The following is a 7,758-nucleotide window of genomic DNA, read 5'->3' as shown; positions in this document are numbered from 1 at the left end:
ATTGAAATTGAATATTTTGAAAGTTAACAAGAAAGGTGGGTAGAGCGTGTTCACATCCATTGTAAGTGCATTAAGTGCATATTCAAGAGTACCAAGAGACTTACTAGATCCCTTGTCCGAAGAGGTAGCATTACCTATAGAGGTTTACCCAAGTGCTCGTAAAAGGATGTCTCGTTGGCTCGTGCTCTGTTTCAATTCAAACATTGAGATATTTGCATGAATTTTCTTCATGTCATCAACAATGTTATAGTCCACAGGGAGAAGACAAGATGAGGTATCCAGGGATGCACCTTGGTTTGTGGTTTCTGGAGGGATGGTTTAGTCCTTACTGCTATCGGAAACACTTTTCACTGAGACTATTTTCCTGGACTTGCTCTAAGTGTTCTGCGTTGAGTTAACTGGTGGGTTGATTTTCCTCAACTGGTTTTCTTTGAATTTTTGCTTCAAAAACTCAATTGTTGTGGTCAGACCTTGGCTTCTTAGGTTGTACCAATTGTTCTGCTTTTGGGTTGGACCGTCACTTGGAGGTTGATTATACTCTTTTGGGCTATGAGAATATAGTTAAACATGTTTACGACATGCCCAACACTTGGAGCTTCATTAGTTGTAGTAGCTTCTGCCTTTTCTTCAACAAGCTCAGTCTGCTTTTCAGCCATGACCGACTCAACAAGTTGTGTAGTAACCATGTTCATGGCTTGATTCCATTGCGGGCAAGTCCTTTCTGAATGATGTTCTTGATGAAACGTGCAATATTGATCTGTGCCCATCTTCTCAATGTTCGAAACAACATTCGAACTATGCGCAGACTTTGTTGGTTGGTCACTGCTAGAAGTTGCAGTCCTTTTGAACAGGTTAAACCCAGGAGGCTTGCTGCTCACGGTGGTCTCGCTTGTCCTCTATTTAAGTACTAAAATTTCAGTGGATAGAGACTTGACGAGATGAGTTAGGCTTTCAAGATCAGTTGGTTCTTTCTCTTTAGCCCTGCTCACAGAGGCGTGAGACCTCTTACCTGTGTCCTAGGAGTCTTTTATTGGTTCATCGTCTGAGACAACTCCAATAGCTTGCAAGTACTTCTCAACAACGATAGCCTCTTTGTAATTTTCCGTCAATGTTTATTTCGTAGTTCACTTCACAAATTGAGCAATGCTTGCCGGCAAGGCAGAGATGTAGTAATCTATGGTGATGGAATCATGAGGTTTTGTGTTTTCTGAAAATTTGTTCAAGATGTGATTGAACCTCCGGTTGAAATCTTTCACTTTTTCCTTTCTCTCCATCTTAAGACTACCGAGCTCTTTCAATAACATGGCAGGGGTCTTATCATCAGCAATTTTTTCAAGGAAGATCTTCTTGAATCCCCTCCAATTTTGGATGGAATTTGGAGGAAGGTTTTGATACCATAAAGTTTCTCTACGATCCAAGGTACATGGGAAAAGACTACATGTAACATCGTCGTAACATACCTCAAGTGTTTACAAATGTAGGTAAAAGTTGTCCAAATGGTCTTCATCCTTCACTGTGTTATCAAGGTCATACTTCGTTAAAAGCTTCTCTGAATGCCTTGGCATCTTGTGCAGGACACCCAGAAGTGCGAGTGGGCCCTGAGTCATCCAATCCAGATTTTTGTCTACCATGTCTTCTTCTTTGTTGAGCTCCTCCTCTTTATTAGAGTTTGATGGATGGTCTTCTCCACCTATCCTGCTGAAAGTTGTGCCCGAGAGTAGAATGTTGCCTCTGTCACCACTGTGAAAGAGTGGGGGCTCTTCTTCCTTTTCCACAAAGTTTGCTAATTCTTCAAGAGTGGCAAGAACCACGTCTTCAACAGACGAAACTACTATCCCTGTGGAGGTGGTCTTATTCTTATTTGGATAATATGGGAGACTGATTACTCTTGGAATCAATCCAACAACTTTTGCAAATTGACGAGTGATGGGCGAATGACCTGAATCTGAGTGTATGGAATTTCACGTTCAGGCCTGGGTTATGAAGAGTCACCAACTTCAGAAGCATGAGTATGGGAGGTGGAATGAACATTGTTTCCTTGACCAGAAGATGGGATGATGGGGTCGGTGGGTCTATCAGCCATAAAATATTAGCGACCCTCCTTCTAGCACCAGAAATGTTGATGATGTTGGACCCGCCAACATTCAAGGGATCTCCCCAGTAGGAAGTCCCAATCAGACCTCACGTCATTTGGTGTAGGATTCCCATCTGGTATAAAGGCCTAGTTTCCAAATCCTTAAAGATTTGCCTTGGCTCTAGCTGTCAGTACAAGAGAATGAAGCGATGTTGTTTTTGAAGAGCAAGGGAGGTGTGCCTAGTGAGTGTGTCGTTGTGACTGTGTCAAGGTTCTTCTACTATAAAGGGGGGAGAAAAGTGATCCTCTAAGTGATAGGTAATAGTACCACCCAAGAAGAGACACACATGAACCAGAAGGACTCGTCTAACATCTAGTGAAATAGTCCATAGCAGATGTGATAATCATTACAACCAACAAACAAGGAAAGGTTTGTCTAGTATCCTGCAAAATAGTCCACAAGGATGGGACAATAATAACAACCACAGAAATGGGTTTCGACCTAGAATCTAGGTTTTTCCGAAAGAAATCCTAACTTCCCCAAGTTTTGGTTAAGGCCTCCCATGGGGTATGGGTCTAGGGACGTTGTGCGCTCTTTGTAGGTTTTGAGTTAGCTGGAAAATCCTGTCATGGGGTTTTTTAAGGCACCGACAGTCTTTTTTTATAGGGCTTAAGTCTACTCGGGTTAGAGGGCTTTTACCTTTGTTTCAATCATTCCTCCACTTACCATAACAGTTTGATGGCGCAGCTCCCCTGCTGGCAGAGGCTCTCGTGTTGCTCGTGACGGTTTAGACAAGGGAAAGGGAGTTATTGAGAAGGGTTCCAAGGCAGTTCCAAGGCAGTTTTCATAGGGTTTGACCCGGGTTTCTCGCGTTGTCCCCAGACAAAGCGGTTTGTTACTTCTTTTAAGTTGTGATTAGAGTGGTTTAGCATGAATGGAGGAGGATTTTGAGGAGGAATTAGTTGATTACTCCTCAAACAGTCTAACACATTCGGACATCTGGGTGGAGTCATGCCCATTGTCACGAGTTGGCCTTAGACTGGCATCACCCCCACCACCGAAAGATCAGGTAAGTGAACTAGGGTTAGGTATGGTTGATATGGAAGAGTCATTGTAGGGCTTGGACCTCACACAACTAGCCGCGGTGGTTTCGTAGGGGTTTATAAACCTTGGCGAAGGCACAAGCTCCCCTTTTCTCTCAATACCGTCGCCTTCAGAATTGTTAACGTGGAGTGAACAAAACCACCATGCGGAATTTTTTCTGAACAGAGAAGGTTTCCCAGTGGCAGGGTAGAAGGGGCTAGGTCTTGGCACAAATGTTCCGGTAGATAATCATGTTGCAGCGCACATCCCCGTTAGTAGACCGGAACCCTACTCGGATGCTTTCACAAATATCTCACCTCGAAGTAGCACTCTTCCCTCTGGGTTCTTCGACGACATAACGAACAAGGAAGCTGAGGGGGACGAGGTTCGTGCCTCAGACTCAGATGATAACCCGCTGGGGGTAGATCGGCAACAACCCTCAGGCCTAGGCCCAAAGGAGAAGGCCAGCAAGAAATCCAAGCTCTCCAAATCAAGAGAAAGGGGCCAACTGCTAGTATTTGGGGAAGGCGTTGGCATGGAAAAAGAGGCTTTGACAGAAAGCACAGTGTTGGTGGGCAGGGTCCAAGGTAGAAACTACTCACCGGGTCGATTGAAGAAATGGACAATGGAAGTATGGGGAAATGCACTGGAACAATTTCTCGCGGTCTTTTCAATCTCCAGGGGTTGGTTCGCCCTTATTTTTCAAACCCGGAACAGGTTAACTAAGTACTGAGGCCCTACTAGCACCTAGAAATGATCCCCATCCTGCTCAAATGCTAGACAACTCTTTTCGACCCGGAGAAGGAAAGATTGGGTGCAGGACCGATATGGGTTCGTCTGTCGGGGCTCCCACTGCAATTCTGGTCTGAAGACATTTTTCGGGTGATAGGCGACGGTTTGGGCACATACCTTGATCATGACAGATCTTATATGGACTCGGGGTGTCTGGCAATGGCTAGAATTCTAGTTCACCTCACCTAGACACAAGAGAGGGCCTGGTGGAGAGTTATCGCTTTCAGATGGGTGACATTATCCATTGGCAGGAGCTAGATTATGAGGGCATCCCCTTCAGGTGCAGGAGATGCCATGAGGTTGGCAACCTTTACAAAACTTGCCCCTTGGTCATTGGGCGAAATCCGAGTCCCCCGAAGTGTTTTGCTGCGGCATGTACTCAAACAGAGTTGGGGATGGAGTATCTCGATGCGCTTCAGGGTGGCTTGAGACAAGGTCAGGACGAGTCGACCTTTGTGAGGTCTGAGTCAGATGCTTGGACAATGGAAGCCCTGATAACTAGAACGCGCACTAGGGGAAATAACGTATTTTCGAGTACCTCTTCTCCACTCCATCCTCATTTTACAAATGATTGCATGTTATCTGGTTCTACATCTTCAATTTGTATATCAAATATTGTATCTAATCTTGGTAAGTTGAGCCCCGCCATCTGCCCTGTGGCCACTACCCTTGCGCCCCTCCTCAGTGCCCCCTAATCTATCGTCCAACATGAACTATCCCAAGACCCCTATGGGGATTCGGCCTCCGGCACCTCCCATCGATGTAATTTGTGCTCCATTCCCCCCTCCCTCCATGCCTTCGGACTGGATGAGGATATACACACACCCCTTCCAACCAAGGCCCCTCGGGGCAGACATTCTCGTCTTTCAAAAGCTATCAAAAGGGCCAGCCTTGAGGTGGCTTCAAGTATACAGACTCCCATAGACCAGGTCCTTAGAGAAAAGGGGAACCCTGCAAAGGTTGACCCATGAAAGACATCTCTTTCAACTGCAGGGGTTTGGCCAACCCGGATAAAGAAATGGTACTGAGAAGATTGTGTTTGTCAGAAAAATTGGATTTTCTATTGCTGCAAGAAACCCTAGGTGGCAGACCCCTTGTAAAGAAAACCCTAAAATCCTTCCTGCCGGATTGGGATTTCTTCTTCTTGGATGTAAGAGGGCATTCAAGGGGTTGTTCCTTTGGTTTTAATAAAAAATCAATCAAGATCTTAAATGCCTAGGGTTGCAAAGGTTTTTTGGGAGCAGATTTCATATTTATCTTGCTCAATATCCCCTGAGGATTATAAACATTTACGAGATGTGTCAAAATAGAGAGGTCTTCTGGGAGAATCTGCTTCAGGTGGATTTATGCAAGTTGAGAACCTGATCATTGGGGGTGACCTTAATTTCTCTCTTGGGCTTGCTGAATCCTGGGGCCACAGAGCCTAGTCGAATAGTTTAATGGGGTTTTTTGAAAACCTACTGGATGGCCATGACCTAATAAGCATTGATTCGGCTCGTATCATGCCAACCTGGAGGAATCGCAGAATAGGGGAGGATGCCCTAGCTCGAAGGCTTGACCGTTTCCTAATAAAATTCCCATTATTAAACCGCCTCGCACATATTCGTCAATGGGTTGGTTTGGGGGGATGCTTGGACCATTCACCAATTTTTCTGGAAATTGAGGATGCAAACCTCAAACCTGGTTCCCCCTTTAAATTTAATGTTGCATGGATCAGTGAGGATGATTTTCATGCTATAATCAAGAAATGTTGGACTCACTGTAATCGTGACTCCACCAAAACTATCAGTTGGCTTAAGGCCAAGCAGAAAAGGGAGGGTGACGAGCTAAATAGGATTGAAAAAGAGCTAAAGCACCTTGAATCATTGGGATTGTCTAGTTGTGCTTCCCTTCAAACAAAAGATCATCTCATAAACCTGGAAAAAGAGAAGATCAGGCTGCTGCGAAGGACTGAGGAGACCTGGCGCCTAAAGAGCAGAGCTTTATGGTTGAAGTCAGGCAATGAAAATACAAAATTCTTTCAACAGTTCACCAGGGGTAGAAAAGCTATTAATACAATCTAGGAACTGAAAGACCACACAGGCAGAAAGGCCATCTCTTTCACCCAGCTTGCAGACATGGGAGTTAGGCACTTCTCAAACATATATAAGGACTCAAGGGGAACCAATATTAATAGTTGAAATCCTTCGAGTTGGAGACGCTATGCCTCAGTTTGTTGAGGAAGAGGAAAGGGAGGCTCTAAATCAACCTACCATTTTGGGGGAAATGGAAGCAGCAATAAAAGATTTTAGCAGAGACAAAAGCGTAGGGCCTCATGGTTGGCCAATTGAATTCTACATCACTTTTTTTTAGCTCATTGGGCAGGACCTGCTCCTAGCCATTAAGGACTGTCGGACTTCAGGAAGAATGTCAGAGGCTTTCAGTTCTACCTTCCTTGCCCTCATCCCTAAGGTGGACAAGCCCCAAACTTTTGATGACTTTAGGCCCATCTCCCTTTGCAATTGTGTTTACAAAATTACCTCCAAGATCATCGCTCTTTGTATTAAGCCAATCCTCTCTAGGATGATCTCAAAGGAACAGTTTGCTTTCCTCAACCACCGTCAAATCCATGAAGCTATAGGCACTGCCCAAGAAACACTCCACTCAATTAAAACTCTTTCCAAGAAGGCTATTATTCTTAAGATCAACCTATCTAAGGCTTTTGATAGGGTGAGTTGGAACTACCTACAGCTCATGCTTACCCACATTGGTTTCCCTCACCAGTTCATCAATTGGATTGCATGTTGTTTTACTTTTGTATCATTCAGTGTCCTAATTAATGGGGTGCTTCAGCTTTCTTCCATGCCGAGAGAGGTCTCAAACAAGGCTGCCCCCTCTCCCCATTGTTGTTTCTTCTAATTATGGAAGGCCTTAGCAGGTTATTAAAAAAGGCAAGATCCAATGGAACACTTGGAGGAGTTACAATTACTGACAGGATTGTTATCTCATATCTTTGGGGCAGCCTCATGCAATCATATGTTGGCCATTTACAACATGATCCCTAAGGATCCGATTCAGCGTCCCATCAGAGTCATCAACCCATAAATCATAGACAAAAACAAGCCTTGGGCCTATTCTGATGGTTCGGCGCAGCCTAAGGGCTATAGTGGGGGGGTTGTTCTTCATTTAAATGATTTTGTTTTCTTCAAAATTAAAGTGGGGCTCAGGTGAGGAAAAAATAACTATGTCGAATTAAACAACCTTAGGCACCTCCTCCTTTTGGCAAAAGAACAAAACTGCCACAGAATTCAGATTTTCAGGGACTCTCAGCTTATCATAAATTAGATCAATTGGACCTATCTTTGTCACTTACACACACTCAGGGATTTGTTGGAGAATGCTTTATTTTTTAAATCTCAGTTTGAGTTTTTTGTCTGCTCTCATATATATAGGGAAAGGAATCAAGTCGTTGATCTTCTTTCCAAAGGGGCCGTGCAGCTGATCAGGGGTCACTGGTTGATACATGAGTTTAAGGATGGGGCTTTTTTCCAGATCTACCATAGGCCCTTCATTGAAGGAGCAGGAATCCTCCGGGATTGATCTATGAGATCATCCTTTATGTTTGTTTTTTTTTTCTTTTTCTTTTTTGGCAGCTATTATCAATTTTTAAGCTTAGCTAGTTTTTAGACATATGGCCCTGGTTTGCCATCGATCCTACTGTTAAAAAGGATGATCTGTAAATATATTTTTGCACATGACTCTTGGACTAGTAATCTTTTGGATAGTAGTGAAAGCATTTTTCATATGTTGGTATACAACATGTAATTTT

The sequence above is a fragment of the Pinus tabuliformis genome, chromosome 8, assembly GCF_031772625.1.
Source record: "Pinus tabuliformis cultivar Carrire ecotype Pingquan chromosome 8, CPIR1, whole genome shotgun sequence".
NCBI classification, from domain to species: domain Eukaryota; kingdom Viridiplantae; phylum Streptophyta; class Pinopsida; order Pinales; family Pinaceae; genus Pinus; species Pinus tabuliformis.
Note: the sequence above shows the minus strand (reverse complement) of the source record.